Here is an 8,757-nt window from a genome sequence, read left to right on the forward strand (position 1 = left end):
TCAACGGACTTGATGCGATTTAAAATCTGACTGCACTCCACTAGTTGCTCGTGCATACTGAAAGGAAGGAATACCTAGCACTAATAGTTGGGCATTCATCGCTTCTTGTATTATACAGTCTGAAACAAATTGTGCGGTGTGTTTGCTGCCAGCGCAACTACCGGAGGGTTAATAAAAGCGAAAGGAATGATATGTTTAAACGATACTAGACAAATATCACAGAACATGTAAAGACTATACATTAACGATCTTGTAGACAAGGAAAAACTGCGAACTACCAAAAAAATTATATCCTGATACACAATATAAAAGGCACTAAAAAGCTACGGGTCTATAAGAATATTTTTCTGTGTTTTCTAGGTGTTAACGAAAAAAGTGCTATGAAGTACAGCAGTTAAAATTTTGGAATACATTTAACTAACAAGTACAAGAATGTAGAAAATAGGCAAAAGGAATATTATAAAACAAAGAAAAGAAGTATTGATTCTGATTGAAGATAAATTTTTATATTATATACCAGAATTGCTTTCCTTCTATTCTCAGTCACATACATCCAGACTAGTGTTTTTTTTTTTTTTTTTATTGTATAATGGCTTTGGCATAGCCAATTAGCCAGACTATTTGTGGTAATTACAATTTTTGATTTAATTACCTAAGCCTATTTATAATATAAATTTACAGGAAGTAATATGTTGGTATACACATTCAATTTTTGACATATTTACAAGTTTTGATTTGAATACCTAAAACTAGTTATAATTTAAATTTACAGGATGTTATGTATTCGTAGATACATTTTAATATCTGCTTATTATTTGAAAAAATAATTGTATTTAAATTGACAGGCAATGAACAATTTAACCCAATTAGTTTTTCATACATCATTTTGATACTTTGTTTGTACTGTCCACACTCCAATATAAAGTGCTGCAGATCTCCCACTTTACCACAGGAGCAATAGGGGTTATCAGTAATACCTATGCTGTGTTTGTATGCAGGAGTGAGTGCGTGGTTTGATCTTATTCTGTTTATTGTTTTTATAAATAACCTATTTGTCTCATATTTGAACCATCTCTCATTGGGTATTAGTGGTTGGCAGGCTCTAAAGTTTATTCCAGTTGTACTTTGGTTGTATAAACATTGCCATCTTTGTTTGCAGTTGTTTCTACTGATATTATCTATGTCTGCTACTGGAAGAAGTATGTTGTTTATATTATGTTTGGTTAAAGCTGCAGATTTAGCTAATTTGTCGACTTCTTCATTTCCTAATATTCCAGAGTGTCCTTTTACCCAACAAATAATAATCGAGCTACCTGCGGAAATAATATCATAATGTAACTTCTTTATTTCTATCTCAATATGGTTTAGGTTTTTTGTGGTTTTGATAGAAGTGAGTTTGTCCATAATGCTTCTACAATCAGTCAGAATGATATAATTATTTATACCATTAGAGGCTATATATTTTAACGCAAGAAATAAAGCTGATAGTTCGGCAGTATATATTGAAGCTTCATTGGGCAATCGACATGATTCTTTGTAATCAGAATTCCAGTGATATATTGCACAACCCGTTTTATTTTGAATTTTAGAGCCGTAAGTAAAACTATATTGAAATGCAGGCCACTTATCTTTAATTATTTTATTGATCATACTTCCTGGAAGATTTGAATCCATATAATATGTTTCTATTATTCTAGAGAAGAGAGTCTTAGGAGGTTGTGTATAAATTGGTGGTATTTTATTTTGATACAATTGTTCTTCAAATATTGTTAGTTTCCTATAACTTTCAACGTATATGGGAGTTTTTTTGTTACGCCAATATTTATGGTTTAAGTCTAATATATTCAAGTAACGAATATTTTTTAAATAGCTGGAGTTTTTTGATATAGCTCTAGCTACAAACTTATCTGTACAAAACTGTCTGCGTAGTGTAAGGGGTGGCTCTTTAGCTTCAATTTCAATAATACTAATAGGAGTAGATTTTAAGTAACCAAGACATAGCCTCAAACATTTATTCTTCTGGGTTTCAATTTTATTAAGATGTTTTGTTGGCGCAGACCCATATAAATGACAACTATAATCGAAAATTGGTCGAATCATTGAGCGATAAAATAGCAATGCAATATTCGGGTCAGCTCCCCAATTGGTTTTACAAAATGCTCTAAGGATATTCATGGAGTTTTCCGATTTTTTTATAATAGAATGAATTTGATCCTTCCATAACAGTTTACGATCCAAATATGTGCCTAGATATTTTACACAATTTTTGATTGGAAATTCTATTTTTCCTAATTTAAAGTTACCTTGAGGAGTTTGGCGTTTTTTGGAAAAAAAACAAATTTTAGTCTTTGTAGTTTATATTGATAAGCCTAGAGAATGGTAATAACTTTTTACACAATCTAGTGTAGATTTGAGTTGACGTCTACAAATGTCAAGGGTAGTATGAGAGGTATACAACACAACATCATCTGCAAACTGCAATATATTAGAGTGTGGAGGTACTATCTGTTCTATATCTATATTATACAATGAAAAAAGAAGTGGACTTAAAATACTACCCTGTGGTATACCTATATTCGTTAGCCTTGGCGTTAAAAGTGTCTCATTTATTTTTAAGTAAGTCCATCTATTCTTGTACAAGGATATAATGAAATCTGAAATTTTAACTGACATTCCAAGATATAACAATTTCTTATGTAGAATATATAAATTTATGTTATCAAATGCAGAGGTTACATCTATAAATGCTGCAGCTGTTGATTCTTGATTTGTGAAATTGACCTGAATAGAGGAAACTAGTGAAGTGAGAGCATCCTGTGTAGACCTGGATTTCCGGAAGCCATATTGAGATTTGGGAAGGATATCTTCGGATTCAAGCCAGTAATCAAGCCGATTTTTGATTAATCTTTCTAGAGTTTTTAGTATACAAGAACTTAAAGATATAGGTCTGTAAGAATCAACGTTGTTATCTGGCTTTCCTGGCTTCTTTATAGGTAATACAATATAGTCCTTCCATGTTTTGGGAATTAAATTCTCATTTTGCCATATATTGTTAAAAATTTGTAATAATAATGATTTGTATTCTGTGGGTAAAAAATATAACATAGAGTATGATATACAGTCCATCCCTGGAGACGAATTATTATTTTGTTCGAGTCCATAATTTAATTCCCACAATTCAAATGGTTTTTCTAGATTTGAATATTCTCTGGAAACGGTGACTGTAACTTCGTTTATTTGATTTGGTACCCAAGGAGGTGAAATTTTCAAGTGGAAATCTTCTATTCATGCGGCTTCGCAGTTTATCGGGAGTTTATTGGACTGTTTTCGATTTTTGTAGCGATGTACTTTCTTCCAGACGTCGCTGATTGGACTGTGGGAGATAAGGCTTTCGCAGTAGTTTATCCAACTTTGTTTTTTTCTATTTTTAAAAATTTTCTTTGCTAATGCATCCAGTTTTTTGTATTCAATTAAATTATGAATATTGGGATTTGTTTTATAACGTCTATAGGCTGTTTTACGGTTATTTGCAGCTGTTTCGCAGTTATTATCCCACCATGGTTTTGGAATCTTTTTTGTAGGGTATATTTTGTTTTTTGATACTTTTGGAATAGCAATGGATGCGCATCTATTTATTTCATTGACTAATTCTTCATAAGTTTGAGGAAGCATTTCTGAAGAAAAGTTGGATGAATACAGATTCCAATTTGCTTTATTTAGATTCCATCTTTTTTGTGTATTGTTACCAGGTGGTGTTGCTTGTTTGGAATTTTCTAAGGAGATGGTCAAGGGTAGATGGTCAGAACCATGTGGATCTTGAATAACAGACCAAGTTAATTTAGATATAATGTCCTGGGTGCAAATTGTTATGTCGATTGCTGATTGACTGGAACTCAGTGCAAGAGTTGGAGAACCATCATTTAAGTATATTAGATTACATTGTTCTATCGCCTCTAATAAAACTTTACCGTGAGTATCATTAGTTTCACATCCCCATGCCATATTGTGAGCGTTGAAGTCCCCTCCAATGATGAATGGCGGAGGAATGTGTTGAAAAAAATGGATCCATTCTTCAACTGTTACTCTAATACGTGGTTCTTTGTATATGGATATTATATGTATAGGTTTATTGATACAAGAAAGTTTAACAGCCATGCATGTGTAAGTAAAATTATAGTTATCTAATAAATTTATTTCTTCTGCAATTATTTTATCTTTAATTAAAATTGCTGTACCTCCATAGCCATCTGAGCGATCAGATCTAAAGCAATTATAACCAGCGAAGTTATAGAATTTTTCTGGTTTAAACCATGTTTCTGATAACATGGCCACATATAAATTTTTTTGAATAAGTAAGGCTTCTAAATTTGGTTTATTAGAAACTGCTGAGCGGCAGTTCCATTGTAAAAAATTTATAGGACTAGTTATGTCTGAGAAGATGACGTTTGTCCATGTAAGTCTTCTTGCAAGATCGATGCCGTACTTAAGTATTTATTAATTTGTTGTATAATCTCTGTTTTGATGCATCTAAATTTTCAGTGAGTTTTAATGAACTAATTATATTAAGAACCAATTCTAAAATTACATTATTTAAATCTAATGATACTCCTTGTGTCTGCAAATTTGTTGTATTTCTATTCTCTGTATATTTAGAGGTATTATAAATACCATCTTTTTGTCTAGGGATATTTATTGGGGAAATTATTTCTTTTCTAGCTGATTCCAAAGGATCGGGAGTACTTGGACGTTGTCGTTTTAAATTTGAGTTTTCTGGACTACTGCTGGTATAAAACATTTGTGAAGAGAACTTTTTTGCGAACGAACCAGTTTGATTTGAAGTTACTTGATAGGACTGATCATTGGTATTAGAGTTGGTTGTCAAGGAAGAACTATTATGTCTGGCGGCGATATTGGCATATGATTTTTTCGGTATTTGTTTACAGGCATCAAAGAAATTTAAATTTAATGATGACATTGTATTCTTGATTTGTTTTTGCCTAGAGAACTCAGGGCATGCACTTAGGTGTGTCGTAAAATGATTACCTTGGCAGCTGAAACAGCTAGGAGTATATATATTTACTGTACAATCTTTTGTGTTATGAAAATCATGACATTTATTGCACCTGGGACGTGCTTTGCATTGAGATCCAAGATGTCCAAAACGAAGGCAAGAGAAACATAATAAAACTTTTTGAACATAGGGTTCGACTTCTTTAATTACTTTATTAATTATGATATATTTTGGAAGAGTTTGAGCTTTAAAATTTACAATACATGATTTGGTTGGAACCTTGTCTATTACTGTTTTATCTTCGATATGTGTTTCTACCTTTCTATTTATTCTTCTAACTGAAGCTACTTCAAACTTACAGTGCATATCGTATTGTTTAATTTTATTTTTGATGTATTCCTCAGAAAATTCAGTATCTATATCTCTAATTATACCCTGTCTATGTAGTATAAACTTTGGAACGTAAACATCAAAATTGTTGTTTGTAAATAATGAGCAAGTTTTTTGATTGATTAAAAAATTGGCCGATTGATAGTCTTTTAATTTAATTTTGATTCTATTCTTGCCGATTGAATCAATACTAGTAATTTTGTTATCTAAATTTGGAAAATTTGATAGTATAATATCACCGATTTTGATGGCATTTATCTAACCTTTAAAATCAGGAGTATTATTTTCTATATATACATGAAAAGGACCTGTATCACTGCTCTGATATAGAAATTGTTCTCTTACATTTTCTGTAGAATTATTAGAAGTTTTACTACTTACAGTTTCTCCGTTGTTTTTTGAGTTACCGTCCCAGGTGTTGTTTATATTGCATTTTATTTTTTCTATATTAACATCTTCCTCCATCCGGCTAATATCTGGAGGTTTGTCTGGTGGTCTCCCCGCATAATCCATATCAAGTTTTTAATAACTTAACACTTTAACACTTTGAATCTATCTTACACTTATGAACACTTATCGTATCCAAACAGTAACCCCCAACGGGGGTAAAATAAATTCAATTACACTGAACTTTTATATTTTTCTGAGTCTTCTACGTTAATGTGCTTCGAACGACAAAACAACTTCCTCGTACAAAGGCCACAACTGTACTGAGGACTTCTTAAATCACAAAAATTCACGGAGAACTTTTAAATGCGTAATTTAACTTTGACAGTTATTTTGACACGCAGACTAGTGTTAAAAGTGAATAAAATCTTTATGAAAAATAAAAAATATGCTATTAATTATTAATGTCAATTAGAAAAAAAAATTTAGAAGAAATACTAATGACTTAGTTTAACTAGAAGAATATAAAGCAATATAAACCTACAAAAGATTAGTGTCATATTTGGAATGGACACAACATTGAGAATATTACACCGGTGTGTATATTTCTCACCAACAGCGAGAACAGATGGCAGTATCATCTAAAGAAGAAGATATAAAATTATGCTTACAAAGTCAAGGAAGAAGTTAGTTTTTACTGTAGTCATACAAGAAGTGAATGTGTTACATATTTTTAAGACTACTGTCATATAATGTAAATTAAATCTCTGGGTTCACTATTACATATTCTAAAATCTGATCAATGTCAATGTTACTTGGGATGAAATCTATGATGGCCTTGAATTAAGTATTTTTGCCTAACTACGCTGACAGACTAGTTGTAAAACTCTCTCTTAAAATTTTTCTCTTACTGTATTCAGTGGAGAAGCAGATAAAAATATTTTAACAATGTTTTTACAAATTTCACGGCCAAACGAAAGTCGTTTCCATAAATAACACTAGGTATGGGGAGAAAATGAAGAAATAGAAACAGTTTTTTATTTACTTACTACATCCCTTATTTGTCATGAAACACATATTAAGAATCTTTTTTTATTTACAAAAAACCCGCTTTAACGTAATAAGGTTATTAGCGGAACGGTAACAATTCCTTACACTTTGCTTAGTAAATTAAAGTCTTTTAAAAACAAAAGTAGGTTAAATATAGTGTGTTTTGAATTTAAAATGTCTTGATTGTTTGGTATTTACTTCTGCGACGATTGAACTTTTCGCACTTTTTTACTAGCTCATGTTTTACCGTAAGGAGTGAACTGCACTCATTACAAATTGGACATTCAGCAATTGAATATAAACAAATGAACGGTCAGGGCACTATGTAGTGAAGAAAGCGAATTACGGTAAAAGTTTTGTTTTGACCGCCGCACGAATCACAAAAAAATATTAGATGAAGTATGTTTGTGTCCAAAATATGCAAAAGAAATAGTCCAGTTACTGTGGCATTTTCCCTTTAAATTTTTTATAACTGCACCGATTTATCTGAAATTTTTACAGTGGGTAGTAAATTGCTCAAAAAACATAAGTTATATGGTGCCGATGTGTGCTATTACCCCTGGGGTGGTTGGCACCCCATCTAGGGGGTTGAACTTTTTACACTCAAAATAACCCCAAGAATTAATAGAGAATGAAATTTTAAACAAAAAATGTCATATAAATTTTTTTCGCTAAATCAATACTTTTTGAGTTATACGCACTTGAAAAAGTGAACTTTTCGCAAAAAAGAACATGTTTTCCAATGATTTTGTACGAATAACTCAAAAACAAAGCGTTTTATTGAAAAATCTACAATGGACAAAAATAAAGCTTATAAAAAAACAAAGAGATTGTTTTTTTTATTAAGTTTTATAAGTACAATACTAAGCGATTTATAATTGTTTGAAGATGACTTTTTATTTTTGGGATACTATACTCGATGCATTTAACATCAAATATCGGAAAATGAACATCTTTTTTGATAAAAACTTATACAACACTTTTTAAAGAGCTAGAAAAAACCTTTAAAATGAGCTATGTTAAAAGCCATTTTGATTAAAACAAAGCGAAATACGAAGGTAAGAATTTGAATTACTCTAGCGTTAAAAAAAAACGAGCAGTATAAGTAACAGTATTTCGATCAGAATTGAAATTAAAAGTATATCTTCTACAATTCATTTTTTTTAGTTTTATTTATAAGTTTTAAAAGTTTAGCCTGTTTAAAATACGTATTTTTTGAAAAAATCATGTTTAATTTAAAAAATCTTTTTTTTAATTATCTAAAAATTTACATTTTTTCAAAATAAATCTAGATAAAAAACTCTAAGAGAACGTGAAAAATGGTTTTATACCAAAATGTAGTTTTTTTCTTAAGACAAATTTGGATTTTTTAAATTTTGTTGTAGCTCGAAAAATAATAGAGATATAGCCAATTGAAGTTTGAAATACAACGGTTGACACACCTGTAATCAGCACTTTGGCCCTTTAATATTTAAAAAGAAAAAATTTTAACATATTTTAATCTACTTAGTCTTGTAGCTTTTGAACTTACCTTCAAAATATTTTTTTAATGGACACTGTAGCTTAAAAATTAACGGAGTTTAAAAAAAATTTGGAGCATGTTATTTATATTTTGGAGCATCAACTTATTTTCTGTATATATAAATGCTTTATTTAAGAGTATATTCGAAAAACTGAAAACAGACACACTAACACTCACACAAATATGTATATAATACATAAATACATACATATATATATATATATATATATATATATATATATATATATATATATATATATATATATATATATATATATATATATATATATATATATATATATATATAATTTAGCTCTCAAGGCCTAGAAGGCCCATGGCTTGGGTTACTATTCTTTTCCATTCTTTTCTGTTTGTTGCTTTATTTTTCCAGTTGGGT

The sequence above is a fragment of the Diabrotica undecimpunctata genome, chromosome 4 (genome assembly GCF_040954645.1).
Source record: "Diabrotica undecimpunctata isolate CICGRU chromosome 4, icDiaUnde3, whole genome shotgun sequence".
NCBI classification, from domain to species: Eukaryota; Metazoa; Arthropoda; class Insecta; order Coleoptera; family Chrysomelidae; genus Diabrotica; species Diabrotica undecimpunctata.